Here is a 14,924-nt window from a genome sequence, read left to right on the forward strand (position 1 = left end):
ACCTCATTGCCTCATCGTACAAGCGTCTGTCTTGGTTTAGCTGAAAATGGGAGGCTTTTAAAAATAGCATGCCAGTGAGTTCAGCTGGTATTAACCCTTGCATGGCGGCCATCATTCACTGTAAATGCAAGGAAAACTGGTGAAATATGGAACCCACTCTTTTTTTTTATAGAGCTTCTTATCCAAGCAAGATCCCACATGCTTTATAATGCTTCACTGTAGAAATTCTGACTACATGATAGTGCCTGGTTTGTCTGATAGCTTCCATGTTACTCAATCGCAGCTGGGTAAACTGAGAAGCAAAAAGATAAACTGTCTTCAGGCAGAGCCAGTGTTTCCATTAGGGAAACTACCGTAGCAGTCACCTAGAGTGCCAGAATTTGGGGATAGCAAATTCCTGCCAGCATAAGGCACTGTGCCAGAGCCAATATCGCCAAAGAGTGCTGTACTGGAGCTACTTGCTGCCAGTAGGAGGAAGGGCTGTGCTGACACTGAGAGGTAATTTGGGGGGGGGAATTGCACAATCAAAGGTTCACCTCAGGCACCAAATACTGTTGCACCAGCCCCATCCTCAGGTCAAAAGGAGTCAAGGCAGAGCATTCATGATTTGAATACACAAGTCCAAAGAGCTTTTCTGACTTGTAGTAATGGCTCTAACCATTAGAACAGACGTTCTCCCTATACAATAGCACAACATCATGTACATGCAAACTGCACAGAAAATAGTAGTGTTTTCTATCTGCTCTTGACAGATGTCAAATCCCAACATTTCTCTGGAAAGATGGAGTTCTTGAGGTAGGAACCTTTCGTAGAGATTACTTAATGGGGTTAGGTGCAACTGTGATACTAGGCGATGATGCCACCTGTGAGTTCAACAGTCTTAGCCAATGGCAAGATAAAGTGCTGACCCTTGAAAAGGCAGGTACATGATCAAATCCATAGGCCAATCTTAGAAAAAGCATATATGCTGGTCACGGAAGTTCTAAAACTAGAGGTCATGGGATGAAGTTTCAAGGGGGTAGATTCAGGAATAACATCACAAAATAATTCTTCATGGAAAGGATGATGCATAGAACAGTCTCCTAGTGGAGGGGGTTGAGGCAAAAACAGTATCATCTTAATACTTTTCCTACATTTTAACATTTTCTTCTGGAATAAAAGTTGTCATTTTTTATTATTGACAAACATTGCTTGGTTCTAATGAGAATCAGTAACTTCTGTGAGTGACTAAGTAAACTGTTGCTTTCAAAATATTTTAACGCTATCTGCTTAACAATAAAATAAAAATTCAGAATGAAAAATAGGATTTTAATAAGTTCGTTTTAGCTGCCAAATACATTATTTTAATTTTGTTAATACTACTATACATTTCACATCAGACACTCAAAAGTTAACAAAATCAGCCCAGCAAAAATACATATGGATGCTGTGTGGCTTTAGTATACTAGAAGAAAATCATAGCTGAGGTACAATATTTAATAGAAATGCCTGAAAGGTGGAATATACATCAAATAAATAAATGCTAAACAGTAAGTAGATTCGTAATCATTAACCAGAAAGACCCTCAGAAACTAGGAAATAAAGCTCCCTCGTGTTTATATTCAGTGCATCCTGGGAAAGGTGGATATTCAGGGAAATGCCAGATTAGGACTTTTAAAATTTCCTCCCTGGTCTGGCCTAGTCCTTATCAAAAGATGGAAAGTATGCAGACACTACAATACAGAACTCCATTTCCCAGCAGGTAAACTAATGGGCACCACAAGCCAGGGATTAATGTAATTAATTTTAAGATCAACTACACAGCCTCAAAATCAAACAGCTAAAAAGGTTCTCTAACCAGTGGGACTGGTCCAACAAAACTCCAGTAGCACCCTCCTTGACATTTCATTCTCATGGGAACAGGGAAGCTGACAGCCTTTGCTCTGAAGTCTATGAATATCACAGATTCTAAGATAAAAACTGATTGTTGTGCAAATCTAACAGCACCTAAATGTATTCAAAATAAATCCTGTACTGACAACCCAATAAAGTTCATCTTACCATTAAGATATGTTTGTTTTTTAGCAGCAATAGTCCCACAATTCCCCACAGCAGCTGTGCCGATAACCAAAGACCAGCTAAGAAAGTGTAACGATGACACTGCCAAGATTGTGATGTCATCAGTGATGTAAAGCTGAATTAATGATTCGGCAGGAAGTGATCCTTTGCTAGGACCTACTCACCAAGTGATGCAGTATCGATTTACACCAAGGATGTACCTCCAGGGTCATGTGCCCAGGTGGGAAGGATTAGGATGGCCTCACACCCACCAGCCACCCAGCTGGTGGGTGTGAGGATCGTTGGTAACTTCACCTGCCTAGTGCGAAGGTAGCACATCTCATGTATCACCTAGATAGTATTTTAGACAGTGCTGGGAAAAGCTGGCTGTCTTGGGCCATGTGGATAACAATGACATAAGATGTGGGAGGGAGGTTCTCGAAGCCAAATTTAGAATTTTTGATAGATGGCTGAAATCCAGAATAGCAGAGTTGCTTACCTGTAACAGGTGTTCTCACAGGACAGCAGGATGTTAGTCCTCACATATGGGTGACATCATCAGGATGGAGCCCAATCACAGAACACTTTTGTCAAAGTTTCTAGAACTTTGACTGGCACCACTGAGCATGCCCAGTATGGCACCAACCCTGCATCCAGCAGGGGTCTCCCTTCAGTCTCTTGTATAGCAAAAAGTACGTGCAAAAAAATAACAAATCGCTAGCATACCCAACTCCTCGGGGTGGCGGGTGGGTTTCGTGAGGACTAACATCCTGCTGTCCTGTGAGAACACCTGTTACAGGTAAGCAACTCTGCTTTCTCACAGGACAAGCAGGATGGTAGTCCTCACATATGGGTGAATAACGAGCTGAGGATGCCCGAGGAATGTACCAAAAACACCCAAAGATGTGCAACCGGCACAACAACGGGGTGAGTTTGGAGAATGGGCAGCCTGAAATTCCCAGCTGGGTGTTGGAAGGAAGTTGGGTATTAAGCTGAGAATAAATTGGGCAGAACAGACTAGCCAAAGATGGAATCTTGTGTGCCAGCTTTGTCCAGACAATAATGGGCTGCAAAGGTATGGAGAGAACTCCATGTAGCAGCTCTGCAGATGTCAGCAAGAGGTACAGAGTGAAGGTGTGCTACCAACGTTGCCATTGCTCTAAAAGAGTGCGCTTTAACGCATCCCTGTAGCGGAAGGCCTGCTTGTTGGTAGCAGAAGGAAATAACAGTCCGCCAGCCAGGAGGACAGGGTCTGCTTTCCCACTGGGATTCCCAGTTTAATTTTATCAAAGGAGACAAATAGCTGGGCGGACTTCCTATGGCCTGCAGTACGTTCCAAATAAAAAGCCAGCGCATGCTTGCAGTCCAAGGAATGCAGAGCCTGCTCGCCTGGATGTGAGTGTGGCTTTGGAAGGAAAGTAGGCAAAACTATGGATTGATTTAAATGAAACTCAGAGATTACTTTCGGTAGAAATTTAGGATGAGTGCGAAGGACCACCCAATCATCAAGAAATTTTGTGTAAGGAGTGTAAGTAACCAGCGCCTGTAGCTCACTGATCCTGCGAGCAGACGTCAAAGCAAGAAGGAAGAGCACCTTCCAAGTGAGATGTCGTAGCTCACAGGAATGCAGAGGCTCAAACAGAGGTTTCATGAGTCGGGCCAATACTACATTAAGGTCCCAAGCATAGGCCGAGGGACAGAGAGGGAGCTTCAGGTGCAGCAAGCCCTTCATAAAACGCACTACTAAGGATTGTGTCGAAATAGAGACATCCCCTGTACCCTTATGGAAAGTGGCCACCGCACTGACATGTACTTTAATGGAGGAGGCTTGTAGACCAGACTCCGAGAGGTGCCAAAGGTAGTCTAAAAACTTCGTTGTGGGGCAGGTAAAGGGATCTAACTCCTTTGAAGTACACCATAATGAAAACCTTTTCCATTTAGAATGATAAGATTTTCTAGTAGAAGGCTTTCGTGAAGCTATCAGGACCTGGGATATAGTGTCTGAGAGATTGAGAGGCCGCAAAATTAGCTTTTCAACATCCAAGCTGTCAGCGACAAGGCCTGGAGGTTGGGATGGTGCAACTGTCCGTTCTTCTGAGATATCAGGGACAGATCCGTGCCAAGGCGAATTTGTGGACGGATTGAGAGGTTGCGAAGGATGGGAAACCATATCTGACGCGGCCAGTAGGGGGCTATGAGAATCATGAGGCCCTTGTCCCTGCATAGCTTCACGAGAGTCTTGCTGATGAGAGGAAGTGGTGGTAGGCATTCAGGAGACCTGTTGCCCAGGAGCAGGCAAAGGCGTCCCTCGGTGGAGTTTTTTGACTGCGATGTAGGGAGCAGAAGTTCCAGAAAGCAAAGAGGTAGGCGATCTATAATGGCCGTCAGGTAAACACAAAAGGATAGATGCCTTGATCTTTTTCAAATTTTTATTAAAGTAGAGACATATGCATAAAACCGCCCCACTCAGGCCGAGTTTTGCAGCTCAACAGCTGCTGCCTCAGGGGCTTAGACAATCCAAGGTCTTGAATGAAATACAGTGGTGTAGTGTCATCAAGTAACAAGTAACTGTATGTCAGCAATGAAAAAACAACTTGCGATTCACCATTCGGGATATAGTCTCTACTGAGAGAGACCAGTCGCCGACGACTGGTTTTGCAGGTGGTTTTTTTCCCTGAGTTTACAGGTGGTTTACATGCGCTCCCCAACCGAGAGTGGAAGCATCGGTTGTCAGAATTATCTGAGGTTCTGGAGCCTGAAAAGTAGCCCTTTGAGCAGGTGGGACTCTTGGATCCACCAAGCCAGTGAGAGACGAAGCTGCCTGGTGACATGGACAATGTTGGACATGGAATGGTGTGCCTGGGACCACTGGGATTTTAATGTCCACTGCGTTACTCGCATGGCAAGTCGAGCCATTGGGATAACATGGAACGAGGACGCCATATGTTCCAACAATACGAGGACATGACGCGCAGTCGTGGTTCGGCGAGACTGTACAGTGCGTGCAAGCACTGCCAGCGTATGAGCTCAGTCCCTGGGAAGGAAAGCTTTCACTTGGATAGTGTCGAGATTCGCTCCGATGAAGGAGAGGGATTGAGACGGAATCAGATTGGACTTCTGATAATTGATAAGAAATCCCAAGGACAGTAAGAGCCGCATGGTGAGATGGAGGGAGTGAAGAACCGCCTCTGGTGACTGAGCACTCAGTAACCAGTTGTCTAGATAAGGATAGATGTGAGTGCCTAGTCATCTTAAGTATGCGGCTACTACTGCCAGGCATTTCGTGAAGACATGAGGGGCCGATGCCAGGCCGAACGGAAGTACTCGGTACTGGAAGTGCTGGTTTCCGACGAGGAACCAGAGGTACTTTCTGTTAGACGGGGTAATTGCTATGTGCATGTATGCATCTTTTAGATCTAGAGAGCAAAGCCAATCCCCCTGTTGGAGAAGAGCGAGTAAAGAGTCTAAGGTTACCATCCTGAACTTCTCCCTTCGAAGATGTTTGTTTAGGGCACGAAGGTCTAATATGGGGCGAATGCCTCCTGTCTTTTTTGGTATTAAGAAGTATCGGAAGTAGAAGCCCTGTCCCCTTTGCAAAGGAGGAACTGGCTCTATGGCGTTGGCTCGCAGGAGGGAAGCTATCTCCCCATGCAGGAGTTGAGAGTGGTCGGAGGAAGTCCACCCCGGCAGAGGTGGAGAGTCCAACGGTATGGAGAGGAAGTTCAGATGGTAGCTCACTGATCCATGGTGACCTTGAGCCACATGGTGGTAAAGTGGCAGAGCCGGCCGCCGACCGGCAGGGATGGCAGAGGCGGAAGATGACAATCGCTCTCTAGGGGGGAGTCAAAACCCCGAAGCAGGACCAGGTTGCACACGTGGCTGTGCTTTCTAAGGCCTGGGTTGTCGAGGTGGAGGCTTTTGATAGGGGCTAGATAGACGAGATTGAGCTGGTGGAGGGTAGTATCTTCGTGCTTTGTAAGCAGTTCTTTTCACCTATCTCCTGAACGGCCGTTTAGAAGAGGTAGAGAAGTCAGCATGTACAGCGGAAAGCTGCCACAGCGTCTCGTTATGATCTTTGAGTTGTGCGACAGTTTCTTGGATTTTTTTCTCCAAACAGATTGTCCCCGTGCAGGGGAGGTCCACTAAGCAGTCTTGTACTTCTGTGTGCAAATCTAAGGATTTTAGCCAGGCCCACCTCCTTGTGCTTATTCCGGATGCTGATAGCCTGGAAGCTGTATCAAATATGTCGTAAGATGGCCTGACTTCATGCTTACCTGCATCAAAGCCCTTTTTTACGATGGAGTTCAGTTGGTCTTGGAACTGATCTGGGAGAGACTCAGAAAATTCCTGTAATTGCTTGAATAAATTCCTGTTGTACTGGGTCATATAAAGTTGATATGCCGCAATACGAGAAATTAACATTGAGCCATGGAAAACTCTTTGCCCAAAAGCATCGAGGAATTTTTGCTTCTTCCCAGGAGGTGCCAAAGAATGAGGCATTGGTCTCTTGGCCTTTTTCTGGGCAGACTCTACCACCACTGAATGATAAGCCAATTGTGTTTTTTGGAAACCAGGCACTGCCTGGACTAAATAGGTGGCATCAGTCTTGCGGTTGACAGTAGGGACCATACCAGGATGCTCCCAGTTGCGCTGCAGAAGATTAAATAGAACATCATGAACTGGGATGGACAAACTGAAGGACCTCCAGCATTTTGTGTCGGGAGTCTTCTTCAGTTTGCAGGGGCAAAAGGTATAGTCTCCAACATTTCCTTGATGAAATTAATAAAGGAGAGGTCCTCCGATGGAGACTTGCGTCTCTCTTCAGGTGCGAAGGTTCAGATGGGATATCTCCAGTGTCCTGGGAATCAGATGAGTCATCAGATCACGGTTGGTAAGGCTGATCCCCAGCCCCCAATGGTGGGTCAGATGGTAGAAAGGGACCTTTCTCTGGCTGGAGGAGGTCTGGGCACCAAGGGTATTGGTGCCGGCATCGCCGGCTTTGGGTGTAGCATCGATGGTCTTGGGTCCGGCATCAGTGAAGGACAAAGGGGCATCGACAGCATCAGTGACCTCGGTGGATCCCTCGGAAATGATCCAGAAGGCCCTGGAATCGGTTCCAGCCTCGATGAACCCTCCTCATCCGAGGAGAGATGAATGGGCGTTGAGGGACCAAGAGATATCAGTGCTTTCCCCGGTGCCACTGGTAGAGCACCGATGAGGACGTCCAGCCTGTCGAGGAGCGGAATAAGCATCGGTGGCATCTGTTCCAGAGCCGACATGGGAACCGGTATCAGTGTCGATGGCTTCGGAAGGCCCTGGATAGCCTGTACCACTGCCTCTTGCACCATCCGGTGCAATTCCTCATGGAACGCTGGTGTGGCTAACACCAGGTCAGGAGTAGGAGGCATGGAGGGCATCGGCGAAGGGTCCACTGGTCTCAGTGGAGTCTCGGCTGCCGTGCCCACGGAAGGCAGGGAACACCTCGGTGCACCCGGCTCAGAGGAGGTTCGGGGCTCCTCAGCACGGGGCTTCTTCGGTGGATCGAGAGACTTGGAAGTTGAAGGCACAGGTGCATCTGGCATCGATGGAATGGACTTGCGATGCCTATACTTCTCTGTGCTCAGCCTTACCTGTGTCTGGCATCGAGGATGGTGAAGTAGTAGACTTCGACGTCGACCGAGAGTCATTGGTATCGGACTGATGGCCTGACTTCGTCGGCGACAGTACCGAAGACGCAGAAGCTTGGGATAGTGGACGCTGTTTTCTGTGGAACAACAAAGCCATTTTTTACAGCTGCCCTTCGGGGCCATTTGGGCACAGTTGGTACACGAGTCCACATCATGTGTCGGACCCAGACAAAGTACCCAGACCTGGTGAGGGTCTGTGATAGACATTGTCCTAGGACAATCGGGGCACCGACGAAAACCCGTCGCCATCGCTGCCGTCAAAAATTTAGGCCGGTCGCGGTCAGTGCCTGTGAGGCCTATACCGGTCCCCAATGGGAACCGATCGAAAAATGGGTAAAAACTTACCGTACGGACGCGGCTATTGATGGCGGAGAAGGGAGACCCCAAGGGGGTATAAACTTTTGCAATTTGGAAAGAAATTCCTGAGGAAAAAATTCCTGTCAGGCACTTGTGAGAGAGCTCCTAAGTCCGCGTGGCAAAAGCTGCGCGGAAAAAAAGAGACTGAAGGGAGACCTCTGCTGGATGCAGGGTTGGTGCCATGCTGGGCATGCTCAGTGGTGCCAGTCAAACTTTGACAAAAGTGTTCCGTGATTGGACTCCATCCTGATGATGTCACCCATATGTGAGGACTACCATCCTGCTTGTCCTGTGAGAACTCTAGGATTCTCAGAAAAGCTACCTGTTCCATGCGCAGGACCTCAGAGGCAGGCAGAGTACTGGAGCTGCAATGCATGGATGGGGCAATGGTGCAAGGAAGAGGGCTTTAGATTAGTTAGGAACTAGGCAACATTTTGGAGAAGGGGAGCCTAGGAATATTTTTTTCAGGGTTTTTGATTTATATGTTGCATGTCTTAATATTTTAGTGTTTGATGTTTTAATAATGTAATCTACCTTGTACAGCACTGCCGAGAAAGGCGGACTATAAAGGTTTAAATAACTATAATAAATACTGAGTACTGACACTTTTTCCCCAACTTGCTTGATTAGCCCTGTAGTCCCTCAAAACAAAACATGATTCTACATGGGCGTACCAGCAACTTTTTTTCCAGAAAGAAAGTACTGGGGGAGCTCTTCTGAAAAGATAGTCTCCGCCTTAACCAGGGTGGAACCAGGCTGCTAGTGCTAGAATTTAAAAATGAAGTTAGAACAGCTTTTAAACTAAATCATGGGAGAAAACTTACAGTTCCTCAGGAGCACGTGGTTTGATGTGTGGTATCTTCAAAGGATGCTGGCATAACGGGGAAGTTAGAAAATCCCAATAGAGAGGTTGTGATAAAGGCAGAAGTAGTCCAGGTGCATTTAAATAAAGAACAGAGAGAAATTATTTTAAACTATCCAAAATAATAAGCAGGCTGTTAATACAATTTAAAATATCTGTATGTGAATGCCAGAAGTCTAAAAAATAAAATTTGAAGGTCAGAAGGTATGGCACTGAGCAAAAGTGCAGATATAATAGGCATCTCAGAGACATGGTACAAGAAAAGATTCCAGTAAGACATTATGATACTAGGGTACAAATTATATTGAAATGATGGGTCAGGTCAAATTGGTGGAGGGCTGGCACTATATGTTAAGGATGGCATAGAGTCAAACAGGATAAAAGTCCTACAGGAAACAAAATGCAATGTGGAATCTTTATAGATAGAAATTCTCTGTGTGATAGGGAAAAATATAACTGTGAGGATATACTCCCATCCATCCGGCCAAGATGAAGAAAAAACAATGAAATGCTAACAGAAATTGAAAAAGCTAACAAATTAGGCAACACTAAAATAGGATATTTTAATTACCTCAATACTGATTGGGTAACTATCTCATCAAGACCTGTTAGGGAGGTAAAGTTTCTAGATGCTATAAGGTGAGATTAGTTCTTACCTGATAATTTCCTTTCCTGGACTGGTCCAGTCAGACCAGTCCAGATAAATGGGTTATGCTCACCGACCAGCAGATGGAGAAAGAAATCAACAGGTTCGCTAATGTCACCTCCATGTATGCATTAGTGCTAACCTCACCCTGCCAGTATTATCTGGTAACAGGCTAAGGCCTAGAGCCATTAAGCCATGATGTTTTATCCCAGGAGGGCATCCCACTATCGCAGGGGGTGTTGCCATGGTAGTGGGTCCCTACCCTGAAAAAGCATTGCAGCTGTATGAAGCATTCTTTTGTCTCGTGGCCAAACACAGTGGGACAAAAGAACGCGGCAAATGGCCCTTTAACGCGATGGTGGCCCCAACCTCACAGGACTGCCATCATCTTAATGGGCTGCTGCCCAAAAAATAAAAGTCGCGCCAAACGGAGGTTGAGCAGGGGTCAGTGCTGACCCCTATCTGCACCCGGGGCTGCCAATCTAGGAGGCCCCAACACCCCCAAAAATTTAAAAATGAGAAACTTTAGGCATGTGGTGATGGCCCCCTCATGCTTAACACATTAAAAAGTGTCCTGGCCCCCTTCCCCCACCCCCCAATTCCAAAAAACCATTGAGGATCCTGGCCCCCCAAGTCCAATAAAAGCATTGAGGCTCCCAGCCCCCTTCCTCCCCAAATCCAATAAAAACAATGAAGGTCCCAATCCCCCCTGTCCTCTCGTCATGGCACCCCCCCCCCCCCCCCACACACACACACACCTTAATTAAAGATGAGAGTCCCACATCAGGGCTGGGGTGCCCACTAGCACCCTGCCTGGTAGGCGCCATTCTCCAAAATGGCACCAACCTGAACTTGCCCCAGCCATATGACTAGGTCAAGGTCCAGGGAAGGGGGGACTGGGACCCTCAAAGCATTTTTTGGACTTGGGGGTGGGGGAAGAAGCGGGCCGGGATGCTATTTTTAATGTGTAAACCTCTGGGGTGGCAATGCTGTGCACCTACATTTTTTCATTTTTAACTTTTTGGGGGTGTCGGAGCTGCCTTAACTGGTGGCCTTGGGTTGAGACAGAAGTCAGCACTGGCCCTGCTCAACCTCCCCATTTTCCCTCTATTTTTATTAATTTTTTTTTTTTGCCAAATCTTTAAATGTGAGGCGGGAGCCTTGGGTCTCGCATTAGGGACCTGGGCCTCCCGCCTCACATTTACAGCTTTTCCAAGACCACCTTCTCAGTTAGGTGCGGAAACATATTTGCATATGAGTGGCTATGCATGACCTTCTTTGCATGCATTTGCATTATTCATACATGCAAATTGCATGCAAAGAAGGTCATTGAAATAGGGAAGGGTACCTGGGCAGGGAGATGCAAAATATTGCATGATATATGCGATATAACCTGCATTAGAGCACTAACAACTTAATGCATTTCCCTGTAAGTGTAGGCAACTTCAATTCAATGCAAATAACAGCATGCAAAGGTTTTTATACTACTAGTGTACTTCGAGAAAGAAGATGGAAATTAAGAGAAATAATAAGAACCATAGACCACATGAAACCACTCACCTGCATAAAAGCAGCAAATTGCAGTTCAATATCATTTTCTAAGCATGTTTCCCATTGACACAGAATGGGAGAAAAGCCTTAGTAAACTAGGCCCTAAAATTGAAGACATACTAAATAATGTTGGGCAGCACAAGGAGGGTCCTGGACTAGTCTCAAGGAAAGGATATTAAAAGGTAAGAACTAATTTCACCTTCCTCTTCATCTAGTCAGACTAGTCCAGACAAATGGGACTTACCCAAGCTACTCCTGAATAGAGCAGACGCTGTCAAAATCTGTACTCCACACCTCAGAGAATTAAACCTTCCCTCTGATACTGAAATCTAAGCAGAAATGCTTAGAAAGTGAATGTAATAAATCCCAAAGCTAAACCCTGCTGAAGAAGCTTAAATCCTTTCCGCAATCCATTACAGGCCAGATTAGCATTGCTGATGCCCATTGTTAGCGGGGGAATGTAGATGGCATGCACTGCCTTCTGAGGTATGGGGAATGGGGGTCAAATCTCAGCAGCAGCAATGATTTTGCATTTTTAAACATTGGATTCAACCTAATCCTCCCTTGAACTAATTGTGGTTTCAATGCATGGCAGAATCGATGCAGTTGGAGAGACTTGATGTGTTATCTACAAAGAAAAATATTGCTCAGGATTACATATTAGCTTGGAAAAGTAATATATTACATTGTGACTTATAATTATTACAATTTATTGCCAATCGGGTATACCCCGCATCATTCACTCTATGCTGGATAGAGTGAATGCATTCACCCATATGCACTCTATCAATTATAAAAACAGCAAGAATATAGAAATATAAAACCTTAATTACTACAATTCACAATGTAATATATTAGTTTCCTTATTTTATTTGTATTAAGGTTTTATATTGCTTTATTCTTGCTGTTTTTATTATTGATAGAGTGCATATGCTACTGTTTTGTATGCATATACTCTTTTGTATCTAACTGAATATAATAATTAATAATATAACCTGTGTTTTATTTGTCAGACATTGTCATAAGAACTGTTTTGTGCATATATTAGCAGATAACAGCAAGGACTGATATACCTCCACCATCCAAGTGCTAATGTGAGACCATTATTGTCAAATTTTTTTGTATCATTTAAAGACACGGTCTGTGTTTCGGCGGTATGCCTTCTTCATGGAGCCGAAAAGTGTGTTATAGCTTTGGCGACAGTTCACCATCCAACCAGTAGTGTGTTTCTTCAACTATATCTTTTTTGAGATGCAGTGACCAGAACTGTACACAGTATTCAAGGTGTGGTCTCACCATGGAGTGATACAGAGGCATTATGACATTTTCTGTGTTTCTTCACACTACTGGCTGCATTTGATAGAGTAAACTATAATACATTACTGACTAGGTTAAGAGAAATAGGATTAACAGATCTCACACTGCAATGGTTTAACTCTTACCTGTCAAATAGATCATTTAAAGTTAAAATCAACAACAGAGTCTGAACAACTACCGTATTTTCCGGTGTATAAGACGACTGGGCGTATAAGACGACCCCCCCTTTTTTATACATATTTTTAAGAAAAAAAATAATTTTACACTCAAACAGGAGCAACCCTATCTATGAAAAGGCAACACTACAAATACCGTATATCAGGCCCTAAAAACTAATATACCTCTTATTAGGAAAACAGAACTAGCAAGCAGCTATAGATCCCCACACATAAATAATTGTAAAACTATACTAATAAGCAGAATAAATGTTTCAAAACAGCTATGAACAGAATAACATCCAACAATTAAAAACTCATAAAAACTATTAAACATTCTCCAAACACCAATAAAATATTTCAAAAAAGCAGACACATCACATAATATTAAATAATTAAAATGGCAGTCAATCAAGAAAAATAAACTTAAAAAGCCACCTTTCCTTACCCCCTCCAGCAGCTCTCCTATTCCTCTTCCTCTTCCTTAGGGCCCATGTCTCTCACACACACACCATACCAGTCATGCCCCCATGACCAGTTTCTGTCTCTCACGCACCAATCATTTCCCAAACAGTCTTTGACACACACACCAGACACCTTCCTGAACAGTTTCTCTCATGCCATACACACACACAGGCTTCCCACTCCCGTGTTCTGCTTACCGTACATATACGGGCTTCTCACTCTCATAATCACTTTCTCTGTCTCACACACACACACACCAGTCTCTCTCTCATTTCCATGCTCACTCTCCACGTGCACAGGCTTCTCATTCCCTGAATCACATTCTTTCTCTCACATTCACACACATCAGTCTCTTTCTCTCACACACACCGTCACCTTATCAACCAGTCTCTCTCTCATGCACGCGCACACACACACACACAGCCAGTCCTCCCGCTCCCATGCTCTCTCTCACATAATCAGGCTTCTTACTCCCATGCTTTCTCACATACCCAGATTTCTCACTTCCATGCTTTTTCTCTCTCTCACACTCACATACACATCAGTCATCTCTCTGAGCAGTCACTTTCATTGTCTCTCACACACATGAGCTCGCTGACCAGTTTCTCTCAATCACACACATGCTCTCAATCAAATGCATTCTCTCACTTACACACAGGCTGGCTGCTTCTCTCTCTCTCTCTCTCACTTACACACAGGCTGGCTGCTTCTCTCTTTCTCTCTCACTTACACACAGGCTGGCTGCTTCTCTCTCTCTCTCTCTCTCACTTACACACAGGCTGGCTGCTTCTCTCTCTCTCTCACTTACACACAGGCTGGCTGCTTCTCTCTCTCTCTCTCTCACTTACACACAGGCTGGCTGCTTCTCTCTCTCACTTACACACAGGCTGGCTGCTTCTCTCTCTCTCTCTCTCACTTACACACAGACTGGCTGCTTCTCTCTCTCTCACTTACACACAGGCAGGGTGGCTGCTTCTCTCTCTCTCTCTCTCACTTACACACAGGCTGGCTGCTTCTCTCTCTCTCTCTCTCTCTCTCTCACTTACACACAGGCTGGCTGCTTCTCTCTCTCACTTACACACAGGCTGGCTGCTTCTCTCTCTCTCTCTCACTTACACACAGGCTGGCTGCTTCTCTCTCTCTCTCTCTCTCACTTACACACAGGCTGGCTGCTTCTCTCTCTCTCTCACTTACACACAGGCAGGGTGGCTGCTTCTCTCTCTCTCTCACTTCCACGCCCCCCCCCCCCCCAGCACAAATAGTAGCTGCAGCAGCTTCCTCCTCCAGCCCCCGCAGGCCAAGAAAGAAGAAACCCATCGGCCGCGGGAGGCTCACGCTGCTGTCTCCTTTCCCGATTACCAGCTCCTTCGACTGCTTGGGGGCAGCTGCTGCTGCGCCGCTGCTATTTTTTCACGCGGCACGGCTCTTTCTTCCCGCGCATCACTTCCTGTTCCGGTTCAAAGGGGGGGGGGGGGGGCGGGAAGAAGACAAGGCCAGCCGCGGATGCCACAGCTTTTTTTTTTTTTTTTGCACCGCTGCCGTTCCCGCTGGGCTTGAACGTGCTTTTAGCCCAGCGGCAACGGCAGTGCGGTGCGCAGGAAGGAGAAAGCCGTGCCGCATGAAAAGATAGCAGCATCGGCCCCGAGCAGTCGAAGGAGCTGGTAATCGGGAAAGGAGACAGCAGCGTGAGCCTCCCGCGGCCGATGGGTTTCTTCTTTCTTGGCCTGCGGGGGCTGGAGGAGGAAGCTGCTGCAGCTACTATTTGTGCTCGGGGGTGGGGGTGGAAGTGAGAAAGAGAGAGAGAGAAGCAGCCTGCCTGTGTGTAAGTGCGAGAATGCATTTGATTG

At 45.9% G+C, this 14,924-nt stretch overlaps 1 protein-coding gene across 1 annotated transcript in view; it reads right to left on the bottom strand.

Annotated features, from left to right (window-relative positions):
* TEX45 (testis expressed 45) overlaps positions 1–2,115 on the bottom strand; it is a 201,636-nt gene extending 199,521 nt beyond the window's left edge. The window contains exon 1 of the mRNA XM_029614122.1: positions 2,041–2,115. The gene's annotated coding sequence lies outside the window, so the exon portion shown is untranslated. The remainder of the gene's footprint in view (positions 1–2,040) is intronic.
* Positions 2,116–14,924: the final 12,809 nt, after the last annotated feature.

This window comes from Rhinatrema bivittatum, chromosome 8, assembly GCF_901001135.1.
Source record: "Rhinatrema bivittatum chromosome 8, aRhiBiv1.1, whole genome shotgun sequence".
In the NCBI taxonomy this organism is placed as follows: Eukaryota; Metazoa; Chordata; class Amphibia; order Gymnophiona; family Rhinatrematidae; genus Rhinatrema; species Rhinatrema bivittatum.